Below are 17819 nucleotides of genomic sequence, written 5' to 3' on the forward strand. Positions count from 1 at the left end.
TAATATTAATGAGGACAGTGGGGGTGTTTTACACTTCACAGGGTGTATCTGACTGTGGGTCATGATATACACAGTGTGTGAGTGAGTGTGTTAATATTAATCTGTGTTCTCTGTCAGTGTGTTAATATTACTGAGGACAGTGGGGGTGTTTTACACTTCACCGGGTGTATCTGACTGTGGGTCATGATATACACAGTGTGTCAGTGAGTGTGTTAATATTAATCTGTGTTCTCTGTCAGTGTGTTAATATTCCTGAGGACAGTGGGGGTGTTTTACACTTCACAGGGTGTATCTGACTGTGGGTCATGATGTACACAGTGTGTCAGTGAGTGTGTTAATATTAATCTGTGTTCTCTGTAAGTGTGTTAATATTCCTGAGGACAGTGGGGGTGTTTTACACTTCACAGGGTGTATCTGACTGTGGGTCATGATGTACACAGTGTGTCAGTGAGTGTGTTAATATTAATCTGTGTTCTCTGTCAGTGTGTTAATATTCCTGAGGACAGTGGGGGTGTTTTACACTTCACAGTGTGTATCTGACTGTGGGTCATGATGTACACAGTGTGTCAGTGAGTGTGTTAATATTAATCTGTGTTCTCTGTCAGTGTGTTAATATTACTGAGGACAGTGGGGGTGTTTTACACTTCACCGGGTGTATCTGACTGTGGGTCATGATATACACAGTGTGTCAGTGAGTCTGTTAATATTAATCTGTGTTCTCTGTCAGTGTGTTAATATTACTGAGGACAGTGGGGGTGTTTTACACTTCACAGGGTTTATCTGACTGTGGGTCATGATATACACAGTGTGTCAGTGAGTGTGTTAATATTAATCTGTGTTCTCTGTCAGTGTGTTAATATTACTGAGGACAGTGGGGGTGTTTTACACTTCACAGGGTGTATCTGACTGTGGGTCATGATATACACAGTGTGTCAGTGAGTATGTTAATATTAATCTGTGTTCTCTGTCAGTGTGTTGATATTCCTGAGGACAGTGGGGGTGTTTTACACTTCACAGGGTTTATCTGACTGTGGGTCATGATTTACACAGTGTGTCAGTGAGAGTGTTAATATTAATCTGTGTTCTCTGTCAGTGTGTTAATATTACTGAGGACAGTGGGGGTGTTTTACACTTCACAGGGTGTATCTGACTGTGGGTCATGATATACACAGTGTGTCAGTGAGTGTGTTAATATTAATCTGTGTTCTCTGTCAGTGTGTTAATATTACTGAGGACAGTGGGGATGTTTTACACTTCACAGGGTTTATCTGACTGTGAGTCATGATGTACACAGTGTGTCAGTGAGTGTGTTAATATTCATCTGTGTTCTCTGTCAGTGTGTTAATATTACTGAGGACAGTGGGGGTGTTTTACACTTCACAGGGTGTATCTGACTGTGAGTCATGATATACACAGTGTGTCAGTGAGTGTGTTAATATTAATCTGTGTTCTCTGTCAGTGTGTTAATATTACTGAGGACAGTGGGGGTGTTTTACACTTCACAGGGTGTATCTGACTGTGGGTCATGATGTACACAGTGTGTCAGTGAGTGTGTTAATATTAATCTGTGTTCTCTGTCAGTGTGTTAATATTCCTGAGGACAGTGGGGGTGTTTTACACTTCACAGGCTGTATCTGACTGTGGGTCATGATATACACAGTGTGTCAGTGAGTGTGTTAATATTAATCTGTGTTCTCTGTCAGTGTGTTAATATTACTGAGGACAGTGGGGGTGTTTTACACTTCACAGGGTGTATCTGACTGTGGGTCATGATATACACAGTGTGTGAGTGAGTGTGTTAATATTAATCTGTGTTCTCTGTCAGTGTGTTAATATTACTGAGGACAGTGGGGGTGTTTTACACTTCACCGGGTGTATCTGACTGTGGGTCATGATATACACAGTGTGTCAGTGAGTGTGTTAATATTAATCTGTGTTCTCTGTCAGTGTGTTAATATTCCTGAGGACAGTGGGGGTGTTTTACACTTCACAGGGTGTATCTGACTGTGGGTCATGATGTACACAGTGTGTCAGTGAGTGTGTTAATATTAATCTGTGTTCTCTGTCAGTGTGTTAATATTCCTGAGGACAGTGGGGGTGTTTTACACTTCACAGGGTGTATCTGACTGTGGGTCATGATGTACACAGTGTGTCAGTGAGTGTGTTAATATTAATCTGTGTTCTCTGTCAGTGTGTTAATATTCCTGAGGACAGTGGGGGTGTTTTACACTTCACAGGGTGTATCTGACTGTGGGTCATGATGTACACAGTGTGTCAGTGAGTGTGTTAATATTAATCTGTGTTCTCTGTCAGTGTGTTAATATTCCTGAGGACAGTGGGGGTGTTTTACACTTCACAGGGTGTATCTGACTGTGGGTCATGATATACACAGTGTGTCAGTGAGTGTGTTAATATTAATCTGTGTTCTCTGTCAGTGTGTTAATATTCCTGAGGACAGTGGGGGTGTTTTACACTTCACAGGGTGTATCTGACTGTGGGTCATGATATACACAGTGTGTCAGTGAGTGTGTTAATATTAATCTGTGTTCTCTGTCAGTGTGTTAATATTACTGAGGACAGTGGGGGTGTTTTACACTTCACAGGGTTTATCTGACTGTGGGTCATGATATACACAGTGTGTCAGTGAGTGTGTTAATATTAATCTGTGTTCTCTGTCAGTGTGTTGATATTCCTGAGGACAGTGGGGGTGTTTTACACTTCACAGGGTTTATCTGACTGTGGGTCATGATTTACACAGTGTGTCAGTGAGAGTGTTAATATTAATCTGTGTTCTCTGTCAGTGTGTTAATATTCCTGAGGACAGTGGGGGTGTTTTACACTTCACAGGGTGTATCTGACTGTGGGTCATGATATACACAGTGTGTCAGTGAGTGTGTTAATATTAATCTGTGTTCTCTGTCAGTGTGTTAATATTACTGAGGACAGTGGGGATGTTTTACACTTCACAGGGTTTATCTGACTGTGAGTCATGATGTACACAGTGTGTCAGTGAGTGTGTTAATATTAATCTGTGTTCTCTGTCAGTGTGTTAATATTACTGAGGACAGTGGGGGTGTTTTACACTTCACAGGGTGTATCTGACTGTGAGTCATGATATACACAGTGTGTCAGTGAGTGTGTTAATATTAATCTGTGTTCTCTGTCAGTGTGTTAATATTACTGAGGACAGTGGGGGTGTTTTACACTTCACAGGGTGTATCTGACTGTGGGTCATGATGTACACAGTGTGTCAGTGAGTGTGTTAATATTAATCTGTGTTCTCTGTCAGTGTGTTAATATTCCTGAGGACAGTGGGGGTGTTTTACACTTCACAGGCTGTATCTGACTGTGGGTCATGATATACACAGTGTGTCAGTGAGTGTGTTAATATTAATCTGTGTTCTCTGTCAGTGTGTTAATATTACTGAGGACAGTGGGGGTGTTTTACACTTCACAGGGTGTATCTGACTGTGGGTCATGATATACACAGTGTGTGAGTGAGTGTGTTAATATTAATCTGTGTTCTCTGTCAGTGTGTTAATATTACTGAGGACAGTGGGGGTGTTTTACACTTCACCGGGTGTATCTGACTGTGGGTCATGATATACACAGTGTGTCAGTGAGTGTGTTAATATTAATCTGTGTTCTCTGTCAGTGTGTTAATATTCCTGAGGACAGTGGGGGTGTTTTACACTTCACAGGGTGTATCTGACTGTGGGTCATGATGTACACAGTGTGTCAGTGAGTGTGTTAATATTAATCTGTGTTCTCTGTCAGTGTGTTAATATTCCTGAGGACAGTGGGGGTGTTTTACACTTCACAGGGTGTATCTGACTGTGGGTCATGATGTACACAGTGTGTCAGTGAGTGTGTTAATATTAATCTGTGTTCTCTGTCAGTGTGTTAATATTCCTGAGGACAGTGGGGGTGTTTTACACTTCACAGGGTGTATCTGACTGTGGGTCATGATGTACACAGTGTGTCAGTGAGTGTGTTAATATTAATCTGTGTTCTCTGTCTGTGTGTTAATATTCCTGAGGACAGTGGGGGTGTTTTACACTTCACAGGGTGTATCTGACTGTGGGTCATGATATACACAGTGTGTCAGTGAGTGTGTTAATATTAATCTGTGTTCTCTGTCAGTGTGTTTATATTACTGAGGACAGTGGGGGTGTTTTACACTTCACAGGGTTTATCTGACTGTGAGTCATGATATACACAGTGTGTCAGTGAGTGTGTTAATATTAATCTGTGTTCTCTGTCAGTGTGTTAATATTACTGAGGACAGTGGGGGTGTTTTACACTTCACCGGGTGTATCTGACTGTGGGTCATGATATACACAGTGTGTCAGTGAGTCTGTTAATATTAATCTGTGTTCTCTGTCAGTGTGTTAATATTACTGAGGACAGTGGGGGTGTTTTACACTTCACAGGGTTTATCTGACTGTGGGTCATGATATACACAGTGTGTCAGTGAGTGTGTTAATATTAATCTGTGTTCTCTGTCAGTGTGTTAATATTACTGAGGACAGTGGGGGTGTTTTACACTTCACAGGGTGTATCTGACTGTGGGTCATGATATACACAGTGTGTCAGTGAGTGTGTTAATATTAATCTGTGTTCTCTGTCAGTGTGTTAATATTACTGAGGACAGTGGGGGTGTTTTACACTTCACAGGGTTTATCTGACTGTGGGTCATGATATACACAGTGTGTCAGTGAGTGTGTTAATATTAATCTGTGTTCTCTGTCAGTGTGTTAATATTACTGAGGACAGTGGGGGTGTTTTACACTTCACAGGGTTTATCTGACTGTGAGTCATGATGTCCACAGTGCGTCAGTGAGTGTGTTAATATTAATCTGTGTTCTCTGTCAGTGTGTTAATATTCCTGAGGACAGTGGGGGTGTTTTACACTTCACAGGGTGTATCTGACTGTGAGTCATGATATACACAGTGTGTCAGTGAATGTGTTAATATTAATCTGTGTTCTCTGTCAGTGTGTTAATATTCCTGAGGACAGTGGGGGTGTTTTACACTTCACAGGGTGTATCTGACTGTGGGTCATGATGTACACAGTGTGTCAGTGAGTGTGTTAATATTAATCTGTGTTCTCTGTCAGTGTGTTAATATTCCTGAGGACAGTGGGGGTGTTTTACACTTCACAGGGTTTATCTGACTGTGAGTCATGATATACACAGTGTGTCAGTGAGTGTGTTAATATTAATCTGTGTTCTCTGTCAGTGTGTTAATATTACTGAGGACAGTGGGGGTGTTTTACACTTCACAGGGTGTATCCGACTGTGGGTCATGATATACACAGTGTGTCAGTGAGTGTGTTAATATTAATCTGTGTTCTCTGTCAGTGTGTTAATATTACTGAGGACAGTGGGGGTGTTTTACACTTCACAGGGTTTATCTGACTGTGGGTCATGATATACACAGTGTGTCAGTGAGTGTGTTAATATTAATCTGTGTTCTCTGTCAGTGTGTTGATATTCCTGAGGACAGTGGGGGTGTTTTACACTTCACAGGGTTTATCTGACTGTGGGTCATGATTTACACAGTGTGTCAGTGAGAGTGTTAATATTAATCTGTGTTCTCTGTCAGTGTGTTAATATTCCTGAGGACAGTGGGGGTGTTTCACACTTCACCGGGTGTATCTGACTGTGGGTCATGATATACACAGTGTGTCAGTGAGTGTGTTAATATTAATCTGTGTTCTCTGTCAGTGTGTTAATATTCCTGAGGACAGTGGGGGTGTTTTACACTTCACAGGGTGTATCTGACTGTGGGTCATGATGTACACAGTGTGTCAGTGAGTGTGTTAATATTAATCTGTGTTCTCTGTCAGTGTGTTAATATTCCTGAGGACAGTGGGGGTGTTTTACACTTCACAGGGTGTATCTGACTGTGGGTCATGATGTACACAGTGTGTCAGTGAGTGTGTTAATATTAATCTGTGTTCTCTGTCAGTGTGTTAATATTCCTGAGGACAGTGGGGGTGTTTTACACTTCACAGGGTGTATCTGACTGTGGGTCATGATGTACACAGTGTGTCAGTGAGTGTGTTAATATTAATCTGTGTTCTCTGTCTGTGTGTTAATATTCCTGAGGACAGTGGGGGTGTTTTACACTTCACAGGGTGTATCTGACTGTGGGTCATGATATACACAGTGTGTCAGTGAGTGTGTTAATATTAATCTGTGTTCTCTGTCAGTGTGTTAATATTACTGAGGACAGTGGGGGTGTTTTACACTTCACAGGGTTTATCTGACTGTGAGTCATGATATACACAGTGTGTCAGTGAGTGTGTTAATATTAATCTGTGTTCTCTGTCAGTGTGTTAATATTACTGAGGACAGTGGGGGTGTTTTACACTTCACCGGGTGTATCTGACTGTGGGTCATGATATACACAGTGTGTCAGTGAGTCTGTTAATATTAATCTGTGTTCTCTGTCAGTGTGTTAGTATTACTGAGGACAGTGGGGGTGTTTTACACTTCACAGGGTTTATCTGACTGTGGGTCATGATATACACAGTGTGTCAGTGAGTGTGTTAATATTAATCTGTGTTCTCTGTCAGTGTGTTAATATTACTGAGGACAGTGGGGGTGTTTTACACTTCACAGGGTTTATCTGACTGTGAGTCATGATGTACACAGTGTGTCAGTGAGTGTGTTAATATTAATCTGTGTTCTCTGTCAGTGTGTTAATATTCCTGAGGACAGTGGGGGTGTTTTACACTTCACAGGGTGTATCTGACTGTGAGTCATGATATACACAGTGTGTCAGTGATTGTGTTAATATTAATCTGTGTTCTCTGTCAGTGTGTTAATATTCCTGAGGACAGTGGGGGTGTTTTACACTTCACAGGGTGTATCTGACTGTGGGTCATGATTTACACAGTGTGTCAGTGAGTGTGTTAATATTAATCTGTGTTCTCTGTCAGTGTGTTAATATTCCTGAGGACAGTGGGGGTGTTTTACACTTCACAGGGTTTATCTGACTGTGAGTCATGATATACACAGTGTGTCAGTGAGTGTGTTAATATTAATCTGTGTTCTCTGTCAGCGTGTTAATATTACTGAGGACAGTGGGGGTGTTTTACACTTCACAGGGTGTATCCGACTGTGGGTCATGATATACACAGTGTGTCAGTGAGTGTGTTAATATTAATCTGTGTTCTCTGTCAGTGTGTTAATATTACTGAGGACAGTGGGGGTGTTTTACACTTCACAGGGTGTATCTGACTGTGGGTCATGATGTACACAGTGTGTCAGTGAGTGTGTTAATATTAATCTGTGTTCTCTGTCAGTGTGTTAATATTCCTGAGGACATTGGGGGTGTTTTACACTTCACAGGCTGTATCTGACTGTGGGTCATGATATACACAGTGTGTGAGTGAGTGTGTTAATATTAATCTGTGTTCTCTGTCAGTGTGTTAATATTACTGAGGACATTGGGGGTGTTTTACACTTCACAGGCTGTATCTGACTGAGAGTCATGATATACACAGTGTGTCAGTGAGTGTGTTAATATTAATCTGTGTTCTCTGTCAGTGTGTTAATATTACTGAGGACAGTGGGGGCGTTTTACACTTCACAGGGTGTATCTGACTGTGGGTCATGATGTACACAGTGTGTCAGTGAGTGTGTTAATATTAATCTGTGTTCTCTGTCAGTGTGTTAATATTCCTGAGGACAGTGGGGGCGTTTTACACTTCACAGGGTGTATCTGACTGTGGGTCATGATGTACACAGTGTGTCAGTGAGTGTGTTAATATTAATCTGTGTTCTCTGTCAGTGTGTTAATATTCCTGAGGACAGTGGGGGTGTTTTACACTTCACAGGGTGTATCTGACTGTGGGTCATGATGTACACAGTGTGTCAGTGAGTGTGTTAATATTAATCTGTGTTCTCTGTCAGTGTGTTAATATTACTGAGGACAGTGGGGGTGTTTTACACTTCACAGGGTGTATCTGACTGTGGGTCATGATGTACACAGTGTGTCAGTGAGTGTGTTAATATTAATCTGTGTTCTCTGTCAGTGTGTTAATATTCCTGAGGACAGTGGGGGTGTTTTACACTTCACAGGGTGTATCTGACTGTGGGTCATGATATACACAGTGTGTCAGTGAGTGTGTTAATATTAATCTGTGTTCTCTGTCAGTGTGTTAATATTACTGAGGACAGTGGGGGTGTTTTACACTTCACAGGGTTTATCTGACTGTGAGTCATGATATACACAGTGTGTCAGTGAGTGTGTTAATATTAATCTGTGTTCTCTGTCAGTGTGTTAATATTACTGAGGACAGTGGGGGTGTTTTACACTTCACCGGGTGTATCTGACTGTGGGTCATGATATACACAGTGTGTCAGTGAGTCTGTTAATATTAATCTGTGTTCTCTGTCAGTGTGTTAATATTACTGAGGACAGTGGGGGTGTTTTACACTTCACAGGGTTTATCTGACTGTGGGTTATGATATACACAGTGTGTCAGTGAGTGTGTTAATATTAATCTGTGTTCTCTGTCAGTGTGTTAATATTACTGAGGACAGTGGGGGTGTTTTACACTTCACAGGGTGTATCTGACTGTGGGTCATGATATACACAGTGTGTCAGTGAGTGTGTTACTATTAATCTGTGTTCTCTGTCAGTGTGTTAATATTACTGAGGACAGTGGGGTTGTTTTACACTTCACAGGGTTTATCTGACTGTGGGTCATGATATCCACAGTGTGTCAGTGAGTGTGTTAATATTAATCTGTGTTCTCTGTCAGTCTTTTAATATTACTGAGGACAGTGGGGGTGTTTTACACTTCACAGGGTTTATCTGACTGTGAGTCATGATGTACACAGTGTGTCAGTGAGTGTGTTAATATTAATCTGTGTTCTCTGTCAGTGTGTTAATATTCCTGAGGACAGTGGGGGTGTTTTACACTTCACAGGGTGTATCTGACTGTGGGTCATGATGTACACAGTGTGTCAGTGAGTGTGTTAATATTAATCTGTGTTCTCTGTCAGTGTGTTAATATTCCTGAGGACAGTGGGGGTGTTTTACACTTCACAGGGTTTATCTGACTGTGAGTCATGATATACACAGTGTGTCAGTGAGTGTGTTAATATTAATCTGTGTTCTCTGTCAGTGTGTTAATATTACTGAGGACAGTGGGGGTGTTTTACACTTCACAGGGTGTATCCGACTGTGGGTCATGATATACACAGTGTGTCAGTGAGTGTGTTAATATTAATCTGTGTTCTCTGTCAGTGTGTTAATATTACTGAGGACAGTGGGGGTGTTTTACACTTCACAGGGTGTATCTGACTGTGGGTCATGATATACACAGTGTGTCAGTGAGTGTGTTAATATTAATCTGTGTTCTCTGTCAGTGTGTTAATATTACTGAGGACAGTGGGGGTGTTTTACACTTCACAGGGTTTATCTGACTGTGGGTCATGATATACACAATGTGTCAGTGAGTGTGTTAATATTAATCTGTGTTCTCTGTCAGTGTGTTAATATTCCTGAGGACAGTGGGGATGTTTTACACTTCACAGGGTGTATCTGACTGTGGGTCATGATATACACAGTGTGTCAGTGAGTGTGTTAATATTAATCTGTGTTCTCTGTCAGCGTGTTAATATTCCTGAGGACAGTGTGGGTGTTTTACACTTCACAGGGTTTATCTGACTGTGGGTCATGATATACACAGTGTGTCAGTGAGTGTGTTAATATTAATCTGTGTTCTCTGTCAGTGTGTTAATATTACTGAGGACAGTGGGGGTGTTTTACACTTCACAGGGTGTATCTGACTGTGGGTCATGATGTACACAGTGTGTCAGTGAGTGTGTTAATATTAATCTGTGTTCTCTGTCAGTGTGTTAATATTACTGAGGACAGTGGGGGTGTTTTACACTTCACAGGGTGTATCTGACTGTGGGTCATGATATACACAGTGTGTCAGTGAGTGTGTTAATATTAATCTGTGTTCTCTGTCAGTGTGTTAATATACCTGAGGACAGTGGGGATGTTTTACACTTCACAGGGTGTATCTGACTGTGGGTCATGATGTACACAGTGTGTCAGTGAGTGTGTTAATATTAATCTGTGTTCTCTGTCAGTGTGTTAATATTCCTGAGGACAGTGGGGGTGTTTTACACTTCACAGGGTGTATCTGACTGTGGGTCATGATATACACAGTGTGTCAGTGAGTGTGTTAATATTAATCTGTGTTCTCTGTCAGTGTGTTAATATTCCTGAGGACAGTGGGGGTGTTTTACACTTCACAGGGTGTATCTGACTGTGGGTCATGATATACACAGTGTGTCAGTGAGTGTGTTAATATTAATCTGTGTTCTCTGTCAGTGTGTTAATATTACTGAGGACAGTGGGGTGTTTTACACTTCACAGGGTTTATCTGACTGTGAGTCATGATATACACAGTGTGTCAGTGAGTGCGTTAATATTAATCTGTGTTCTCTGTCAGTGTGTTAATATTACTGAGGACAGTGGGGGTGTTTTACACTTCACCGGGTGTATCTGACTGTGGGTCATGATATACACAGTGTGTCAGTGAGTCTGTTAATATTAATCTGTGTTCTCTGTCAGTGTGTTAATATTACTGAGCACAGTGGGGGTGTTTTACACTTCACAGGGTTTATCTGACTGTGAGTCATGATGTACACAGTGTGTCAGTGAGTGTGTTAATATTAATCTGTGTTCTCTGTCAGTGTGTTAATATTCCTGAGGACAGTGGGGGTGTTTTACACTTCACAGGGTGTATCTGACTGTGAGTCATGATATACACAGTGTGTCAGTGAGTGTGTTAATATTAATCTGTGTTCTCTGTCAGTGTGTTAATATTCCTGAGGACAGTGGGGGTGTTTTACACTTCACAGGGTGTATCTGACTGTGGGTCATGATGTACACAGTGTGTCAGTGAGTGTGTTAATATTAATCTGTGTTCTCTGTCAGTGTGTTAATATTCCTGAGGACAGTGGGGGTGTTTTACACTTCACAGGGTTTATCTGACTGTGAGTCATGATATACACAGTGTGTCAGTGAGTGTGTTAATATTAATCTGTGTTCTCTGTCAGTGTGTTAATATTACTGAGGACAGTGGGGGTGTTTTACACTTCACAGGGTGTATCCGACTGTGGGTCATGATATACACAGTGTGTCAGTGAGTGTGTTAATATTAATCTGTGTTCTCTGTCAGTGTGTTAATATTACTGAGGACAGTGGGGGTGTTTTACACTACACAGGGTGTATCTGACTGTGGGTCATGATATACACAGTGTGTCAGTGAGTGTGTTAATATTAATCTGTGTTCTCTGTCAGTGTGTTAATATTACTGAGGACAGTGGGGGTGTTTTACACTTCACAGGGTTTATCTGACTGTGGGTCATGATATACACAGTGTGTCAGTGAGTGTGTTAATATTAATCTGTATTCTCTGTCAGTGTGTTAATATTCCTGAGGACAGTGGGGATGTTTTACACTTCACAGGGTGTATCTGACTGTGGGTCATGATATACACAGTGTGTCAGTGAGTGTGTTAATATTAATCTGTGTACTCTGTCAGCGTGTTAATATTCCTGAGGACAGTGGGGGTGTTTTACACTTCACAGGGTTTATCTGACTGTGGGTCATGATATACACAGTGTGTCAGTGAGTGTGTTAATATTAATCTGTGTTCTCTGTCAGTGTGTTAATATTCCTGAGGACAGTGGGGGTGTTTTACACTTCACAGGGTGTATCTGACTGTTGGTCATGATGTACACAGTGTGTCAGTGAGTGTGTTAATATTAATCTGTGTTCTCTGTCAGTGTGTTAATATTCCTGAGGACAGTGGGGGTGTTTTACACTTCACAGGGTGTATCTGACTGTGGGTCATGATGTACACAGTGTGTCAGTGAGTGTGTTAATATTAATCTGTGTTCTCTGTCAGTGTGTTAATATTCCTGAGGACAGTGGGGGTGTTTTACACTTCACAGGGTTTATCTGACTGTGAGTCATGATATACACAGTGTGTCAGTGAGTGTGTTAATATTAATCTGTGTTCTCTGTCAGTGTGTTAATATTACTGAGGACAGTGGGGGTGTTTTACACTTCACAGGGTGTATCCGACTGTGGGTCATGATATACACAGTGTGTCAGTGAGTGTGTTAATATTAATCTGTGTTCTCTGTCAGTGTGTTAATATTACTGAGGACAGTGGGGGTGTTTTACACTTCACAGGGTGTATCTGACTGTGGGTCATGATATACACAGTGTGTCAGTGAGTGTGTTAATATTAATCTGTGTTCTCTGTCAGTGTGTTAATATTACTGAGGACAGTGGGGGTGTTTTACACTTCACAGGGTTTATCTGACTGTGGGTCATGATATACACAGTGTGTCAGTGAGTGTGTTAATATTAATCTGTATTCTCTGTCAGTGTGTTAATATTCCTGAGGACAGTGGGGATGTTTTACACTTCACAGGGTGTATCTGACTGTGGGTCATGATATACACAGTGTGTCAGTGAGTGTGTTAATATTAATCTGTGTTCTCTGTCAGTGTGTTAATATTCCTGAGGACAGTGGGGGTGTTTTACACTTCACAGGGTGTATCTGACTGTGGGTCATGATGTACACAGTGTGTCAGTGAGTGTGTTAATATTAATCTGTGTTCTCTGTCAGTGTGTTAATATTCCTGAGGACAGTGGGGGTGTTTTACACTTCACAGGGTTTATCTGACTGTGAGTCATGATATACACAGTGTGTCAGTGAGTGTGTTAATATTAATCTGTGTTCTCTGTCAGTGTGTTAATATTACTGAGGACAGTGGGGGTGTTTTACACTTCACAGGGTGTATCCGACTGTGGGTCATGATATACACAGTGTGTCAGTGAGTGTGTTAATATTAATCTGTGTTCTCTGTCAGTGTGTTAATATTACTGAGGACAGTGGGGGTGTTTTACACTTCACAGGGTGTATCTGACTGTGGGTCATGATATACACAGTGTGTCAGTGAGTGTGTTAATATTAATCTGTGTTCTCTGTCAGTGTGTTAATATTACTGAGGACAGTGGGGGTGTTTTACACTTCACAGGGTTTATCTGACTGTGGGTCATGATATACACAGTGTGTCAGTGAGTGTGTTAATATTAATCTGTATTCTCTGTCAGTGTGTTAATATTCCTGAGGACAGTGGGGGTGTTTTACACTTCACAGGGTGTATCTGACTGTGGGTCATGATATACACAGTGTGTCAGTGAGTGTGTTAATATTAATCTGTGTACTCTGTCAGCGTGTTAATATTCCTGAGGACAGTGGGGGTGTTTTACACTTCACAGGGTTTATCTGACTGTGGGTCATGATATACACAGTGTGTCAGTGAGTGTGTTAATATTAATCTGTGTTCTCTGTCAGTGTGTTAATATTCCTGAGGACAGTGGGGGTGTTTTACACTTCACAGGGTGTATCTGACTGTGGGTCATGATGTACACAGTGTGTCAGTGAGTGTGTTAATATTAATCTGTGTTCTCTGTCAGTGTGTTAATATTCCTGAGGACAGTGGGGGTGTTTTACACTTCACAGGGTTTATCTGACTGTGAGTCATGATATACACAGTGTGTCAGTGAGTGTGTTAATATTAATCTGTGTTCTCTGTCAGTGTGTTAATATTACTGAGGACAGTGGGGGTGTTTTACACTTCACAGGGTGTATCCGACTGTGGGTCATGATATACACAGTGTGTCAGTGAGTGTGTTAATATTAATCTGTGTTCTCTGTCAGTGTGTTAATATTACTGAGGCCAGTGGGGGTGTTTTACACTTCACAGGGTGTATCTGACTGTGGGTCATGATATACACAGTGTGTCAGTGAGTGTGTTAATATTAATCTGTGTTCTCTGTCAGTGTGTTAATATTCCTGAGGACAGTGGGGGTGTTTTACACTTCACAGGGTTTATCTGACTGTGGGTCATGATATACACAGTGTGTCAGTGAGTGTGTTAATATTAATCTGTATTCTCTGTCAGTGTGTTAATATTCCTGAGGACAGTGGGGATGTTTTACACTTCACAGGGTGTATCTGACTGTGGGTCATGATATACACAGTGTGTCAGTGAGTGTGTTAATATTAATCTGTGTACTCTGTCAGCGTGTTAATATTCCTGAGGACAGTGGGGGTGTTTTACACTTCACAGGGTTTATCTGACTGTGGGTCATGATATACACAGTGTGTCAGTGAGTGTGTTAATATTAATCTGTGTTCTCTGTCAGTGTGTTAATATTCCTGAGGACAGTGGGGATGTTTTACACTTCACAGGGTGTATCTGACTGTGGGTCATGTTGTACACAGTGTGTCAGTGAGTGTGTTAATATTAATCTGTGTTCTCTGTCAGTGTGTTAATATTACTGAGGACAGTGGGGGTGTTTTACACTTCACAGGGTGTATCTGACTGTGGGTCATGATGTACACAGTGTGTCAGTGAGTGTGTTAATATTAATCTGTGTTCTCTGTCAGTGTGTTAATATTACTGAGGACAGTGGGGGTGTTTTACACTTCACCGGGTGTATCTGACTGTGGGTCATGATATACACAGTGTGTCAGTGAGTGTGTTGATATTAATCTGTGTTCTCTGTCAGTGTGCTAATATTCCTGAGGACAGTGGGGGTGTTTTACACTTCACAGGGTGTATCTGACTGTGGGTCATGATGTACACAGTGTGTCAGTGAGTGTGTTAATATTAATCTGTGTTCTCTGTCAGTGTGTTAATATTCCTGAGGACGTTGGGGATGTTTTACACTTCATAGGGTGTATCTGACTGTGGGTCATGATATACACAGTGTGTCAGTGAGTGTGTTAATATTAATCTGTGTTCTCTGTCAGGTGTTAATATTACTGAGGACAGTCTTGGTGTTTTACACTTCACAGGGTGTATCTGACTGTGGGTCATGATGTACACAGTGTGTCAGTGAGTGTGTTAATATTAATCTGTGTTCTCTGTCAGTGTGTTAATATTACTGAGGACAGTGGGGGTGTTTTACACTTCACAGGGTTTATCTGACTGTGGGTCATGATTTACACAGTGTGTCAGTGAGTGTGTTAATATTAATCTGTGTTCTCTGTCAGTGTGTTAATATTACTGAGGACAGTGGGGATGTTTTACACTTCACAGGGTGTATCTGACTGTGTGTCATGATATACACAGTGTGTCAGTGAGTGTGTTAATATTAATCTGTGTTCTCTGTCAGTGTGTTAATATTACTGAGGACAGTGGGGGTGTTTTACACTTCACAGGGTGTATCTGACTGTGGGTCATGATATACACAGTGTGTCAGTGAGTGTGTTAATATTAATCTGTGTTCTCTGTCAGTGTGTTAATATTACTGAGGACAGTGGGGGTGTTTTACACTTCACAGGGTGTATCTGACTGTGGGTCATGATGTACACTGTGTGTCAGTGAGTGTGTTAATATTAATCTGTGTTCTCTGTCAGTGTGTTAATATTACTGAGGACAGTGGGAGTGTTTTACACTTCACAGGGTGTATCTGACTGTGGGTCATGATATACACAGTGTGTCAGTGAGTGTGTTAATATTAATCTGTGTTCTCTGTCAGTGTGTTAATATTCCTGAGGACAGTGGGGGTGTTTTACACTTCACAGGGTTTATCTGACTGTGGGTCATGATATACACAGTGTGTCAGTGAGTGTGTTCATATTAATCTGTGTTCTCTGTCAGTGTGTTAATATTCCTGAGGACAGTGGGGGTGTTTTACACTTCACAGGGTTTATCTGACTGTGAGTCATGATATACACAGTGTGTCAGTGAGTGTGTTAATATTAATCTGTGTTCTCTGTCAGTGTGTTAATATTACTGAGGACAGTGGGGGTGTTTTACACTTCACAGGGTGTTATCGACTGTGGGTCATGATATACACAGTGTGTCAGTGAGTGTGTTAATATTAATCTGAGTTCTCTGTCAGTGTGTTAATATTACTGAGGACAGTGGGGGTGTTTTACACTTCACAGGGTGTATCTGACTGTGGGTCATGATATACACAGTGTGTCAGTGAGTGTGTTAATATTAATCTGTGTTCTCTGTCAGTGTGTTAATATTACTGAGGACAGTGGGGGTGTTTTACACTTCACAGGGTTTATCTGACTGTGGGTCATGATATACACAGTGTGTCAGTGAGTGTGTTAATATTAATCTGTATTCTCTGTCAGTGTGTTAATATTCCTGAGGACAGTGGGGATGTTTTACACTTCACAGGGTGTATCTGACTGTGGGTCATGATATACACAGTGTGTCAGTGAGTGTGTTAATATTAATCTGTGTACTCTGCCAGCGTGTTAATATTCTTGAGGACAGTGGGGGTGTTTTACACTTCACAGGGTTTATCTGACTGTGGGTCATGATATACACAGTGTGTCAGTGAGTGTGTTAATATTAATCTGTGTTCTCTGTCAGTGTGTTAATATTCCTGAGGACAGTGGGGGTGTTTTACACTTCACAGGGTGTATCTGACTGTGGGTCATGATGTACACAGTGTGTCAGTGAGTGTGTTAATATTAATCTGTGTTCTCTGTCAGTGTGTTAATATTACTGAGGACAGTGGGGGTGTTTTACACTTCACAGGGTGTATCTGACTGTGGGTCATGATGTACACAGTGTGTCAGTGAGTGTGTTAATATTAATCTGTGTTCTCTGTCAGTGTGTTAATATTACTGAGGACAGTGGGAGTGTTTTACACTTCACAGGGTGTATCTGACTGTGGGTCATGATATACACAGTGTGTCAGTGAGTGTGTTAATATTAATCTGTGTTCTCTGTCAGTGTGTTAATATTCCTGAGGACAGTGGGGGTGTTTTACACTTCACAGGGTTTATCTGACTGTGGGTCATGATATACACAGTGTGTCAGTGAGTGTGTTCATATTAATCTGTGTTCTCTGTCAGTGTGTTAATATTCCTGAGGACAGTGGGGGTGTTTTACACTTCACAGGGTTTATCTGACTGTGAGTCATGATATACACAGTGTGTCAGTGAGTGTGTTAATATTAATCTGTGTTCTCTGTCAGTGTGTTAATATTACTGAGGACAGTGGGGGTGTTTTACACTTCACAGGGTGTTATCGACTGTGGGTCATGATATACACAGTGTGTCAGTGAGTGTGTTAATATTAATCTGAGTTCTCTGTCAGTGTGTTAATATTACTGAGGACAGTGGGGGTGTTTTACACTTCACAGGGTGTATCTGACTGTGGGTCATGATATACACAGTGTGTCAGTGAGTGTGTTAATATTAATCTGTGTTCTCTGTCAGTGTGTTAATATTACTGAGGACAGTGGGGGTGTTTTACACTTCACAGGGTTTATCTGACTGTGGGTCATGATATACACAGTGTGTCAGTGAGTGTGTTAATATTAATCTGTATTCTCTGTCAGTGTGTTAATATTCCTGAGGACAGTGGGGATGTTTTACACTTCACAGGGTGTATCTGACTGTGGGTCATGATATACACAGTGTGTCAGTGAGTGTGTTAATATTAATCTGTGTACTCTGCCAGCGTGTTAATATTCTTGAGGACAGTGGGGGTGTTTTACACTTCACAGGGTTTATCTGACTGTGGGTCATGATATACACAGTGTGTCAGTGAGTGTGTTAATATTAATCTGTGTTCTCTGTCAGTGTGTTAATATTCCTGAGGACAGTGGGGGTGTTTTACACTTCACAGGGTGTATCTGACTGTGGGTCATGATGTACACAGTGTGTCAGTGAGTGTGTTAATATTAATCTGTGTTCTCTGTCAGTGTGTTAATATTAC

Source organism: Heterodontus francisci, unplaced genomic scaffold (genome assembly GCF_036365525.1).
Source record: "Heterodontus francisci isolate sHetFra1 unplaced genomic scaffold, sHetFra1.hap1 HAP1_SCAFFOLD_85, whole genome shotgun sequence".
NCBI lineage: Eukaryota > Metazoa > Chordata > Chondrichthyes > Heterodontiformes > Heterodontidae > Heterodontus > Heterodontus francisci.